At 32.1% G+C, this 13,698-nt stretch overlaps 1 pseudogene; it reads left to right on the top strand.

The window, feature by feature from the left end:
- Positions 1–13,120, top strand: part of LOC123254417 — a 136,538-nt pseudogene extending 123,418 nt beyond the window's left edge.
- The last annotated feature ends 578 nt before the right edge of the window (positions 13,121–13,698 follow it).

The raw sequence follows: 13,698 nt of genomic DNA, 5'->3' as shown, positions 1-13,698 counted from the left end.
TACTTGCCATTTTTATACAAAATAAGCTATAATTATGAAAGAAGTGTCTTGATCTTTGACTTAGTCTTATTTGTATGAGTGGAAATTCAGGTATCATTAGCACTTTGACCAGCTAGGAGGATCACAGCAATCAAAGCAAAATAGTGACTAATGGGAAAAGGTCATCAAAACATCATAGGTATTAATTTTCATTTTTTGGATTCTGAATGCCTAGTACTTTAAGAGCTTAATAAATGTGTGTTGAGGCAAATTATAACAGTGAAATAGAAATGATAATGACAGTGATAGTTTGAAATTATTTGGTACTTCAAAGTTTGCAAAATTCTTTTTTTTTAAACCCTTACTTACAATACTATGTATTGGCTCCAAGGCAGAGGAGTGGTAAGGGCTAGGTAATGGGGGTCAAGTGACTTGCCCAGGGTCACACAGCTAGGAAATGTCTGAGGCCAGATTTTACCTAGGACCTCCCACCTCTAGGCCTGGGCTCTCAATCCATTGAGCCACCCAGCTGCCCCCCAAATTTTGCTAAATCCTTACAAATATTATTTCATCATTGACTCACAACTGAGTGGTAGATATTGTGGGAATTTTTATTTCCATTTTATAGATGAGAAAACTGAAGCTGAGAAATATTAAATAAATTGACTATTTTTACAAGATTATGAAGCATTAGAGATGGGATTTTCTTTCTAGTCTTCCTGTTTCCAAGTCTAAACTTTTGTACAGTATTCCACCTAAAAATGAGTCAAATATATTACCTTGCATAATGTAACCTCTACTACCAATTCTTACTGCACCCCATCCAAAGGAAGAATAGTTGTACATAATTATTTATTTTTAAACAAGCCAATTCAGTTAAAACTACAAAATGTTGTGTGCATAGACGAATCATAATTTTTTGTGTTTACTCTTTCTTTACATAACCAATTTCAAAACTTTGGTTTAAATATTGCTCTTCTACTTTGAGAACTTCTTGAAGGCTGAGTGTAAAACTTGGCTATTGCACTCAGTGGCTAGAGTGCTCAGCATGAGGGTTATGAAAATTAGTAAAAACTTTCATTGTGTTTGGAACCCACATTGTTATTTCAAGTGCTGCCCTCAAATGACAGGAAATAACAATGCTAACCATAGTGAAAAAAATCTATGTATGTATGTATAAGATGTCTCAAATGTTAAAAAAACACCTATTGCTCTTTTCCTGAGAACAAGTTTTCATATACTGTTGAAATAAGGCAGTTTGTGACATCTAAATTTAAATAAAACGAAAAAGAATCTTATACATTTGAAATGGATTTTTACAGCTTTGCAAAGTGGGTATTAAGTAAACCATATGTGTTAAAATGATATTTACATCTCTTTTTCTTGAACAGCTTCAGTAAGTACCAGTGTATTTTGGGATCACTTGACATTCCATATCTTTGGATTCTATAAATATATCTATAAATTTATGGAATTATAAATTGTTGAAGTTTTAACAATTTAGATGGATAAATTAAGAAAAAATAACTTGTTAAGGACATTTAAAATAAGCATTCCTATAGTCTGCTGCAAAAATTAATAAATATAATACAAGTTTCCTTGATTATTAAAATTATCTTTCTGAAATCAATTGTACTATTTATAATGTTTGTGAGGGTTGGAGGAAGAGTTGAATAATAGGACTAAGGAAGTAGCCAAGAAATGTCTATTTAATAAATCATTTTGCCACTTCCATTTTTAACATTTAAAAAAATTTTTTTGAGATCCAGATTCTCTCCTTTTCTCCAGAACTTGATACCAATTGAGAAGACAAGCAATACACTATTAATTACATGTGTGAAATCATGCAAAAAAGTGTCCATAGTAGCTAGATTGCTGAAAAAGCAAGAAAATAAATAAGAAATTGTCAATCTGTGTGTTCAGAGTTCATCAGATCATTGTTTGTCATGGGTCTATGATATTTTTTGTGGGGGGGAGAATCATTATATTGATCATAGTAGCTAAGACTTTCACAATTAATCACCCTTACATTGTGAGCATTGTTACTATGTACAGTGTTCTCTCAATTCTATTTATTTAATATTGCATTCGTTCCTATAAGTCTTCCCAGATTTTTTTTGGCACAATCCTTCTCATCATTTCTTATATCACAAATATTATTCCATTACAATTTTTATGACAGCTTATTTGGCCGTTCCTCAATTGATAGCAATCTCCTTATTTCTAACTTTTTAATACAATAGAAAGAATTATGTAACTACTTTTGTGCATGTAGGTTCTTTCTTCTTTTTTTTTATCTCTTTAGGATACATACCTTCTAATGTTATTGCTAGGTCAAAGGGTATATACGGTTTGATAAACATTTGGACATACTTCCAAATTTTTTTCTAGAATATCATGCTTTGATCTGCATTCAGACTCCATCAGTTTCTTCTATGGTTGTACATGACCTTCCTCTTCCTGAGTCCCTGATGGTAGTCATGGATCCTTGCATTGCTAATAATAGTTCAATCATTCACAGATGATCGTCATATACTATCACTGCTATTATGTAGAATGTTCTCCCTGTTCTGCTCATTTCACTTTCAATCACTTTATCTTTCTTTCCAGGTTTTTTGTGATCATATTGTTTGTCATTTCATATGATACAATAGTATTCCATTACAAGCATATACCACAAGTTGTTTGGCCATTCCTCAATTAACAGGCATCCCTTCAGTTCCACTTTTTTACTACCACAGAATAACTATGACCAATATTTTTAAACAAGTAGGTCTTTTTACCTTTCTTTGATTTCTAAGATACAAATCTAGTAGTGGTATTGCTGGGTCATAGAGGCCCTTTGAGTAAGTTTCCAGATTATTCTCCAGAATGGTTGTATCAGTTTACAGCTCCAACAAAATTGCATTAGGTGTCCCAAATAGCTAGCATTTCTAATTCAATATTGATTAATAATAGTGATAATAGCATTTTTCCTTTACCCCATGTTATTAGGAAGGCTTATAGATATCCCCATTAGAGATAATGCTTTCTTTAGGTTTTTGATGGATACTACAAATTTTGCAAAATGTTTTCTAGTGTATTTAATAGGAATGGATGATGAATTTTGTCTCTACATAATCATATGATTTTTTAAAATTTGGTTATTTTTATGGTCAATTATACTTACAATTTTTATAATATTGATCCATCCTTGCACTGTTTGTATGAATCCCACCTGATTATAATAAATGATCTTTGTGATATTTTACTTTAATGTCCCTGCTAGTATTTTATTTAAAATGTTCACATCAGTATTCATTAGGGAAATCAGTCTATAATTTTCTATCTGTTTTTGTTCTCTCTTATTTAGGTATCAAAGCTATAATTGTGTCATAAAAGAAACTAGTGAGACTCCTTCTTAAACTATTTTCAAAGAGTTTATACAATATTAGAATTAATTGTTCCTTAAATGTTTGAAAGAATTTACTGGTAAATAATTATAGTCTAAATATTTTTAAATATTTTCTGTTATGGACAATTTGTATTTTTTCCTAAAAATCCATCCATTTCTCTTGGATTATGAGTTTTACTCACATGTAATTGAAAAAATGCACTTAATAATTTCATCTTCATTGTTGGTATATTAACATTTTTCATTCTTGTTAATAGCAATCTGGTTTTCTTCCTGTTTTTTAAAGGAAATTTACTAAGAGGTTAAATATTTTATTGATATTTCCATAAAATCATCCATCTAGCTTTTTTAATTCAATGCATAATTCATTGATCTATTCTTTCTTTTGATGATGTACTTACATATAGGTAAGCATTTTCCCCTAAGTATTGCATTAGTTGCATCGAAGAAATTTTGGCTTGTTTTTTCATTGTTGTCATGATCTTTAATGAAATTATTGTTTATTTTTATTATTTGTTCTTTAATCCACTCATTCTTTAGGATTGGATTACTTGATTTCCAATTAATTCTTAACCTGTTCATCCAAGGCCATTTATTGAATATAATTTTATTGCATTGTGAACTAAAAGGAGTTTGTTTAATCTTTCTGCTTTTCTACATTTTATGCATTAATATACTGTCATTTTCTGTGAAGATACACATATACACCTAAGAAAAAATTAATCTTTTATACTCCCATTCAATTTTCTCAGAGGTCGGTCATGTATAACTCTCCCAAAGTTATAGTAATTTCCTTAATTTCTTTATTATTTATTTTACTGTAGATTTATCTAGCTCTGAGAAGGGAAAATTGGGCATTGATACTGTTTCATTGTCTTTGGTACCTTTAGCAAGATTTACTTTCCCTCCTTATTGCCTTTAAATAGATCTACTTATATTTTTATCTTATCTGTCATGATTACTCCCCTTGTCTTTTTTTTCTCTCAAATGAAGCATCCTAGTTTCTGCTCCAGCCTGTTGTTTTAAATCTATGTGTGTCTCTATCTTTCAACTGGGTTTCTTATAAAGAACATATTGTTAGATTCTGGTTTCTCAACCATTCTATCTGCTTCTGTTCTATGGATGAATTGATCCCATTCACATTCACATTATGGTAATTAACTGTGATTTCCCCAACCTATTTTATCCTTCTTTCTTTTTATTTTTACCCTTACATCTTTAAAGTCTAATTTGTTTCTAAACACTGCCTGTCTTTATAAACCTTTTTTATCACTTACCCTTTTCTTATATCTCCTTCTTTCCCTACTTAAGTAAGTGTTGGGTAAGATGGATTTCTATGCTCACTTGTGTGTGCATGCATGTGCACATGTGTGTTCTTACCTTTCTGAACAAAGTCCAATGACTGTGAGTTTCAGTCATTGCCCATCACCACCACCTGTTTTGCCTCCACTGTAAAAGTCTTTCTTCCATGCCTCTTTCATGTGAAATAATTTTTTATATTCTTCTTTCACTTATTCCCCTTCTTCCAGTACATTCCTCTTTCTTATTTATCCATTATTTTAGATCACCCCTACATAACTAACTCACTGCTATGACCTCCATCTATGAGGAATCTTTCTAACTGCCTAGTTAATGATAAAGTTCTTAGAAGTTATATGTGCCATCTTCCCATATTGAAATGTACAAAGTTTAACTATGAGTCCCTTGTTATTTCTCTTTCATATTCACCTTTATATACTTCTCTTAAATGTTTTATTTGAAAGTCAAGTTTTCTCTTTAGCTCTGGTCTTTCTTAAGAAATGCTTGAATGTTCTGTGTTTCATTAAATATCCACTTTCCCTCAGAAGGGTTATATCTGGGGGCATCTGGGTGACTCAGTGGATTAAGAGGCAGACCTAGAGATGGAAGGTCCTAGGTTCAAATCTGGTCTCAGTTACTTGTTAGCTGTGTGACTCTGGGCAAGGCATTTAACCTCCATTGCCTAGCTCTTACTGGTCTTCTTCCTTGGAATCAATACTCAGTATTGATTCTAGGGTGGAAGGTAAGGGTTTAAAAAAGAGAAGGGTTATATTCTCTTGCCTTACATATTATATTTCAAGTCATCAGTTATTTCTCTGTGGTAGAAGTTTTATGTGATCCTTGTTGTTACTGGAATAATTCAATAGTTTCTTTCTAGCTGCCAGAATATTTTCTCTTTAAACTAGGAGGTCTAGAATATGGCTATAATATTTTTGGAGAATTTTCATTTTATCTTTTTCAGGAGATCATAAGGAGACTTTCTATTTCTATTCTACCCTCCAGTTCTAGGATATAGAAGCATTTTTCTTTTAACCTTTCTCAAAAAATGATGTTTAGGCTCTTTCTTTGACCATGACTTTCATGATTTTTCTAATGATATAGTTTACATTTTCTTCCATTTTTCAATCTTTTGGCTTTGTTTCATTATGTTTATTGATTCATGAAGTCATTAGTTTCCCTTTGCCTAGTTCCATTTTTAAGATATGATTTTCTTCAGTGAGTCCTTGTTCTGTTTCAATTTGCCCATTTCTCTTTTTTTAAGAAGTTATTTTTCTCAGTATTTTGTGCCTCTTTTACCACTGTTAATTGTCTTTTCATAATTTCTTCTATCACTTTCATTTGTTTCCAGATCTTTCCTTTTCCATTCCTGATTTTAACATCATTTTTCACTTTTCAAGGAATTTTCATTTGGATCATGTCCAATTCACTTTTTTTTTCATTTTAGACTGTGTTTAGAGATGTTTTAATTTCCCTTCAAATCTTGGTTACATTACTTATTTCTACAAAATGTTTTTAATTTTATATCTTCCTATGCTTTCTATCTCTTATTTGGTTGATCATAAATTCTTCCCATAAATCTGCCAGCTAAATTATTTAATGTTCTTATGTTATTACTCTTTATATTTAAATAATTTACCTATTTTAACCTTATCTTGGTATAATAGGATATGAGATATTAGTCTATACCTAGTTTCTGCTCTACTGTTTTATAATTTTCCCAATAGATTTTGTTGAATACTAAATCCTTATTCCAAAGGCTTGAGAGACCAGTTACTCCATATAACATGTATCTAACTTACTCCATTGATTCACCATTCTATTTCTTAGCCAGTACCAGATTGTTTTGATGATTGCTGCTTTATAGTACCGTTTGAGATACGCCACCATTAGGCCACCTTCCTTCACATTTTCTTTTCATTAATTTCTTTGATATTCTTAACCTTTTGTTCTTGCAGTTGAATTCTATTATTTTTGTAGTTTTACAAATTAATTTTTGATGATTTGTATGGCACTAAGTAATTAATTTAGGTAGAATTTTTATTTTTCTTATATTAGCTCATCCTACCCATTGTCAATTAATATTTTTCTAATTGTTTGGATCTAAATGTATACACATGAAAAGTATTTTGTAGCTGTTTTCATATAATTTCTCTGTCTTGGCAAGTAGGGTTAGGGTTAGAATTTAGGGTTAGGGTTAGAATCAGGTAATTGATATTGTCTAGGGATATTTTAAATATAATTTCTCTATCTCCTGCTGGTAAACTTTGTTGGTAATATCATGGGTGATTTTAGGGTTTATTTCATATTCTGCAAACTTTTCTAGAATAATTATTTCAACTAGTCTTTTAGTTGATTCTCTAGGATTCTCTAAGTATACCATCTTATCATCTGCATAAAGTGATAGTTTAGTTTCCTCATTGCTTACTTTAATTCCTTTGATTTCCATCTTTTTATTGCTAACTAGCATTTCTATTACAATATTAAATAATAGTGTTGATAATTGGAATCCTTGCTTGACTCCTTATCTTCCTGGGAATTTATATCCATTGCATATGATTCTTGCTGATGGATTTTGGAAGTTCTTGCTTGTCATTTTAAGGAATAACCCATTTATTCCTTTGCTTTCTAGAGTTTTTAATAGTAATGGGTATTTTATTTTTTCAAAGGCTTTTTCTGCATCTATTGAGATAGATAATCATGTGATTTCTGTTTGGCTTCTCATATGGTCAATTATGCTGATAGTTTTCCTAATATTAAACTGACCTTGCATTCCTGGCATAAATCCTACCTGATAATAGTGAATGATCCTGATGACATATTCCTGCAGTCTCTTTGCTAGCATTTTATTTAAAAGTTTTGAATTTCCTCACTCTTTTTCTTGACTTTTACTTTCATCCTAATAGTATAATCTGTTCTTAGGGTAGAGGGGACACTCTTTTAAACTTCACATTTTGCCTATTGCTACCTGAAGTTTTATTTCTGAGTTTCTGTAAGTTTCAGTTCTTCCAAGGTGGTGTGATGGCCTGTGGGCAGGAAGCTCTGAAAGCCATCTTCTTCTTCTGAGTCAGTCCCCTGGGACTGCTAAACACTCAGATAGCTCAGAGCACTATGAACTACCTTGTGGTGGGGCTTAAGATCTAGCCATAGGTTTGGGCAGGGACTTTGGACCTCACTCTGAACTTGAACAGAGCAGGTACACTGAGGATTGCCTTGATCTGGGGTTCAGGTCCCTACTATAGGCTTGTGCTGGTCCTCCAAGTATATTTAGAGGCATTAAGAATAAGGAGGGAAAACTTTTTTGTAAAATTATATTGCTTTAATATAAGTCAAACAAAAATAATTGAAAAGAACCAGTGCTGTATTAGGGAAGAAGATGATTTTTTTTAAATTCCCAAATTAATAAAATTAACAAAGTTACAGAGAAGAAGTGGGTAGTATAAATCTGGCATAACTTCAGTTGAGAGTAGACTAAACGATTTAATAATTATTTTTTAAGTTTAGACTGGCTAAGAAATATAATTTTCCTGTCTGTTGCTTTCAGGAAATACATTTAAGATGTAAGGACAGGCAAAGTATAAAAATAAAGGGCTAGAACAAATTTTACCATCTATGAGTTCCCTCCAAAAGAGCAGCCATCACAATCATGTTATGAGATAAAATAAATCCACAAAATCACAACATAAGAAAAGATAAAGAAAATTACATTGTGATTAAATGGATTTTAAACAACAAACTATTATCAATATTGAACTTGCTAGCTGCAGATACTTTAGCACCTAATCATAAAGGAAAAATTAATAATAAAAAAGCCAATAATCCAATAATAATAGAATGCTTCAGGAAACCTTTCTCAATTTTGGATAAACCTAGAGAAAGAAAAAACAAAAGAGGAAATAAAGAATTTTTAAAATGTAGTTTTCAATTTGGGGTATTAACTAGGCATAGAAGATTCATGGTATATTACAAAGATGACAGTTCAAGAATGCTACATTTCTGCATGGCCTTAGAACATTTACAAAAATCAAACTTGCATATCTTTAAATAAATGTATTTTTCTATTTTTAAGATTAATTTAATTGCATTTGAAATCCTGTGCCTTTTCCCTGTTCATCCTCCTTTCATTGAGAAGGTAAGCAATATGATAACAATTAGATGTGTAAAATCATGAAAACATATTTTTTAAAATTTTTATTGATTAATTAAAAAATTTTTTCCATGGTTACATGACTTATGTTCTTTCCCTCTCCTCTTCCTAGAACCCTCCTCTAGCTGAGATGCAGTTCCACTGGGTTTTACATTTGTCATTGATCAAGACCTAATGTAAACATATTTCTCAAATTATGTTGCCAAAAATGTTTTAAAACTAAAGAAAGTATAAATATTGTGCTTAGATTTGCATTCAGTCTTTTTTAGTTCTTTTCGTGGAGGAGGATAATTCTTATCATACATGCTTTAGAATTACGTTGGATCATTGTATTGATCAGAATAGCTAATTCATTCATAGTTGATTAGCATGCACTTCTGCTGTTACTGTGTTCTTATGGTTCTGCTCACTTCACTTTGTCTCAATTCATATGTCTTACTTGGATTTTCTAAAACTATCCCACTCATTATTTGTTATATCAAAATAGTATTCCATGAAAATCATATACCACAACTTGTTCAACCATTTCCCAACTGATAGGCATATCTTAAATTTCAAATCCTTTGTCACCACAAAAATAGTTACTATAAATATTTTTAAACACATATGTTCTATTCCTTTTTTCTTTGATCTCTTTCAGGTATAGATTTAGTGGCAGTATTGCTTGTTCAAAGAGTATGCACAATTTTATAGGAAGGTATGTAATTTTGTAAATAATTCCTAAAGGTAAAAATATTAATCATATACTCTTCAGACTTTTGATGCAATAAGATAGCACTCAGTTTATGGAGTAAAAACAAAAGACATCAACACTGACCAGCTGTAACAATAAAATCATGAATAATGAGATTAACAACTGAGTCAGAAACATTTGACAATTGTGAAAGTAAATGATAATAATGAAACAGAATACTACAATTTCTGGGATATAGTTAAGACTATCCTAAGGAAAAATCATATTCCTAAAAGCATTCATTAATAGGAAAAAGAGAGATGATTTTCTGAATAAAATTCCAAAAAAACTTAAAGCTAGCAAATGAATATAAAGTAGTTTTAAAATAATAAATATTAAAATTTAAATATTAATTATTAAAATTTGTTTCAAGGAATAGGTGACCTGGAAAAAATAGCATAGAGAAATGAGATGTAAAACTAAAATCTGGTCATATAAAACAAAAAACATAATCTTAAAAATACAAATGTTTTTTAAGCAGTCTGATGCTTAAATGAATCAGGCTCAAACACTATTTTATGCCAGCATCAGCAAATACTTAGCCACATTTGGACATAGTTTCCTTAACTGTAAAAATTAAGAGACTTGGAACAGCTGCCATTGAATATCTTTTGGGGCCCTAAAATTTTTATCCTTTCAGCATATGTCAAACTTGGGAAATTTCAGCTCGTTCTGTGTAACCAAAGAAAAGGATCATAGCACAAATTTAAGCTTATTAAGGATCCAGAGAGAGATTTGGTCAATTCTAACGTGGTCTTTCATCTTATCCAATCCAGGAAATCCCCCTGTAATCCATCTATAATTGCTATTGCTATAGAGTGCCATTGATCCCTTTTGACTGGAAGGCTCCTCTCTGTATGGGAGCTGTGTCCCATAAGTTGTAATGGGCAATGGGGTTGTCAATCTATATTATGCCCAGTGCTAGGACAGGAATCTCCCTAAATCTTTTTGACCTTTTCCATTTTTATTTTCCCCTTTTTGTCCAATACCTTTTCCATATTTATACTTAGAGCTCCTAAAGATGTTACTGTCAATATCTCCATTGCTATGTTCCACATCTTCTGTTGCTGCCTAGTGTGCTCTGACCTAAGTTATCTTGGGCTGAAAAAAAGTGAGTGCCTCACCCTGACTTTTTATTGGTTCTGCCATAACAAAATATAATATGAACTGTTGTTTACATTTATTTGGTTGGTGAATGTTGGGAAAACTTCACTTTAAAACTTCACTCTTTTGCTGTCTTAGCTCCACCACAGATGCCCATTTTTCCACTTTCAAATGAAAGAATCTCAGAATTAGAAAGTTCCTATTTCTGATTGCTAAGAGAGCAGAGTAAGAAATGCTGAGATCATTAATAATCATCCAGCCTATCACAAAAATAAAAATGCTGCAAATCTGATCCTAGAGTGGCAGAACCAACAGTAGACAGGGTAAAGTGGTACTTTAGACCAGAATGCCCTGGAGTGACATCAAGGAGGGCAGAATGTTGAATATTGGGGCAAAAAGAGCACAAAAGACAGGGGAAAGAGAATACCTGATCTCAGTCCAGCTGTAGTAGGGGGAGAGCAAAAATCAAGAAAATACAGTTCTGGGTGCAGCCCAGTATGGGCATCATAAGGAGTAACTTAGCCCAATGAGGTCCAGTGTTGGTGGAAGAGAGCAGATCCAAACAACCCAGCCAAAGAGTATCTGAATAGAACTGCTATAAACCTCACAGCGGGCCAACCAGGATATATCTGTGGAATGCTCAGTCTGGGAAACAAGACAGTCAACCAATCCAAACACTAGAATAGACTACAATACAAACTTCGGATAGTACTTCTTCTGCCTCAGTTATGAAGCTAATCTTTGGCATATAAGTAGTCAAGGGAAAAGCCACCCACCGTCCATGAGCAAACAGAGAAAAAACTGGCACTGACTATAGGAAAATAAAAATGTGTGAAGCCTCAAAGAAAAATGTGAAAGGATGTCAAGCCCAAAATGAACTCATGGAATACTTTCAAAAGAGGTTAAAAAACAAACAAACAATAAACATAGAAATAATTTTAGAAAATAAAATGATAGAAAAAGTGAACAGCTTACAACAAAAACTTATTGAGGAAAACAGTTCACTCAAAATAAAAGGCAAAATTTCAAATAAAAAAATAAATCAAAAAAGGAAATGCAAAACCATGAAGAAGTAAATGACCTCTTTAATATAAAGCTGAAATGAATGGGAGTGAATTACTCCAGGAGAAATTAAGAAGCAATAAAAATAATTTTAAAGAAAAGTCACGGAGAATCTTAAAAATATCACTTGAAAAACAACTGACCTAGAAAATAGATCTAGGAGAAATAACAAAAGAATCCGTGGACTGACTGCCTGAAAGCCAAGATAAAGAAAAAAAGAACCTAAACACCATATTGCAAGAAATTCAGAGAATACTTCTCTGATTCTTTGATCTTGAACAAGAGGGAAAAATAAAAATTGAAAGCATATCCTGATCACCTCCTGAAAGAGATCCCAATTTTTAAAATCGTAAAATTATCATATCCAAATTTCAGAACTCCCAGGCCAAGGGGAAAATACAGTAAGCAGCCAGAAAATAAACAATTCAAGCTTCATGGAGCCACAGCTCCTAAATTAAAGGGCCAGGAGGCATGGAATATATTCCACAAGACAAATGATCTAGGACAATAACAACTAAGAATCACTTACCCAGTGAGACTGAGAAAAATACTTTAGGAGAGAGAATGCACATTTAATGAAATAGAGTGTTTCAAAGCATACCTGATGAAATAATCAGACCCAAAAGAAAATATGGTGATCAACTAAACACTTAAGAAAGGCATAAAAAGGCAAATAGAACAGGAAAAAAACCCTCAAGGAACCAATGGAGTTAAATTAATCACCTTCCAGCACCCCAAAGTGATAACTAGTATACTTAAGATATCTATGGTATAACAAATAATGAAGGTACTTAAGGTACTCAAGATAAAAATTACATAATAAAAAAGGAGAAAAATAAAAATATTTAAGAAAAATGAATTAAAGAGCCTTTGAGAGCTGGACCTCTATGACAACCAGATCAAAAAGATTGAGAACCTGTTGGTGTTGACAGAGCTTGAGACTATAGTCATTTCTTTTAATCTTCTGTGAAACATTGAAGGAACAGAATACCCCATTAATTTAAAGAAACTCTTCCTGGAAAACAATTAAATTAACAAAATCAAAATCATCAATAACCTTTAGCAACTAAAGATGCTGGAACTTGGATCTAACCAAATCCAAGTCATTGAAAACATTGACAGCTGGACCACTCTTGACAGTTTGTTCTTGGGGAAAAATAAGATCACCAAGTTCCAGAACCTGGATGCCCTCAGTAATATGATTTTTCCCAGCATGCAGAGAAACTGGCTAACCAAAATTTAAGGCCATCAGAGCCTGGGGAACCTTAGAGGACTGTACCTCAGTCACAATGGCAATGAAGTCATTGAGGGCCTGGAAAACAATAACTAACTCACAATGTTGGACATTGCATCTAATAGAATCAAAAAGATTGAAAACATCAACCACCTCACAGGAATACACTGAAAAAAAGAGAAAAGCAGAGAAAGTTGAGAGTAAATTATCTCACATGAAGAGCAGCATAAGGAACATTACAATGAGAGTAAAATGGGTGATGTCAGGAAATTCTTGATCATTACTCATAAGAATTGGAACAAAACAGGAATGATATCCACACTCTCATCGATTAAAATAATCTTACTCTATAGAGAAATAGTAGGGGAGGAATAATAAAAAATAAGACAGACAAAAGGGAGGATAATCTCAAGGAGGTGGTAGTCAGAAGTAACTGGCCAAATAAAGAAGAGAAATATAAACAGGAGTCTTGGGGAAATAGAATGCAGGAAAACACATAATTAGTCTTCATAACTGTAAATGGGAATGAGATGAACTCACCCTCAAATAAGAGGATGGCAAAAGGGATTAAAAGTCAAAATCTCAAATTATGCTTGTCTACAAGAACCTCATTTAAAGCAAGGAGATACACAAAGAATAAAAGTGAAGGAATGGAACACAATCTATTATGATTCATGTTTAAAAAGCAAAGGGAGTAATTATGATCTCAGACAAAAAAGTAAAAATTGATCTATTTAAAAGAGATAAGA

This window comes from Gracilinanus agilis, chromosome 1 (genome assembly GCF_016433145.1).
Source record: "Gracilinanus agilis isolate LMUSP501 chromosome 1, AgileGrace, whole genome shotgun sequence".
Classification (NCBI taxonomy): Eukaryota; Metazoa; Chordata; class Mammalia; order Didelphimorphia; family Didelphidae; genus Gracilinanus; species Gracilinanus agilis.
Note: the sequence above shows the minus strand (reverse complement) of the source record. Positions and strands in the feature narration are given on the sequence as shown.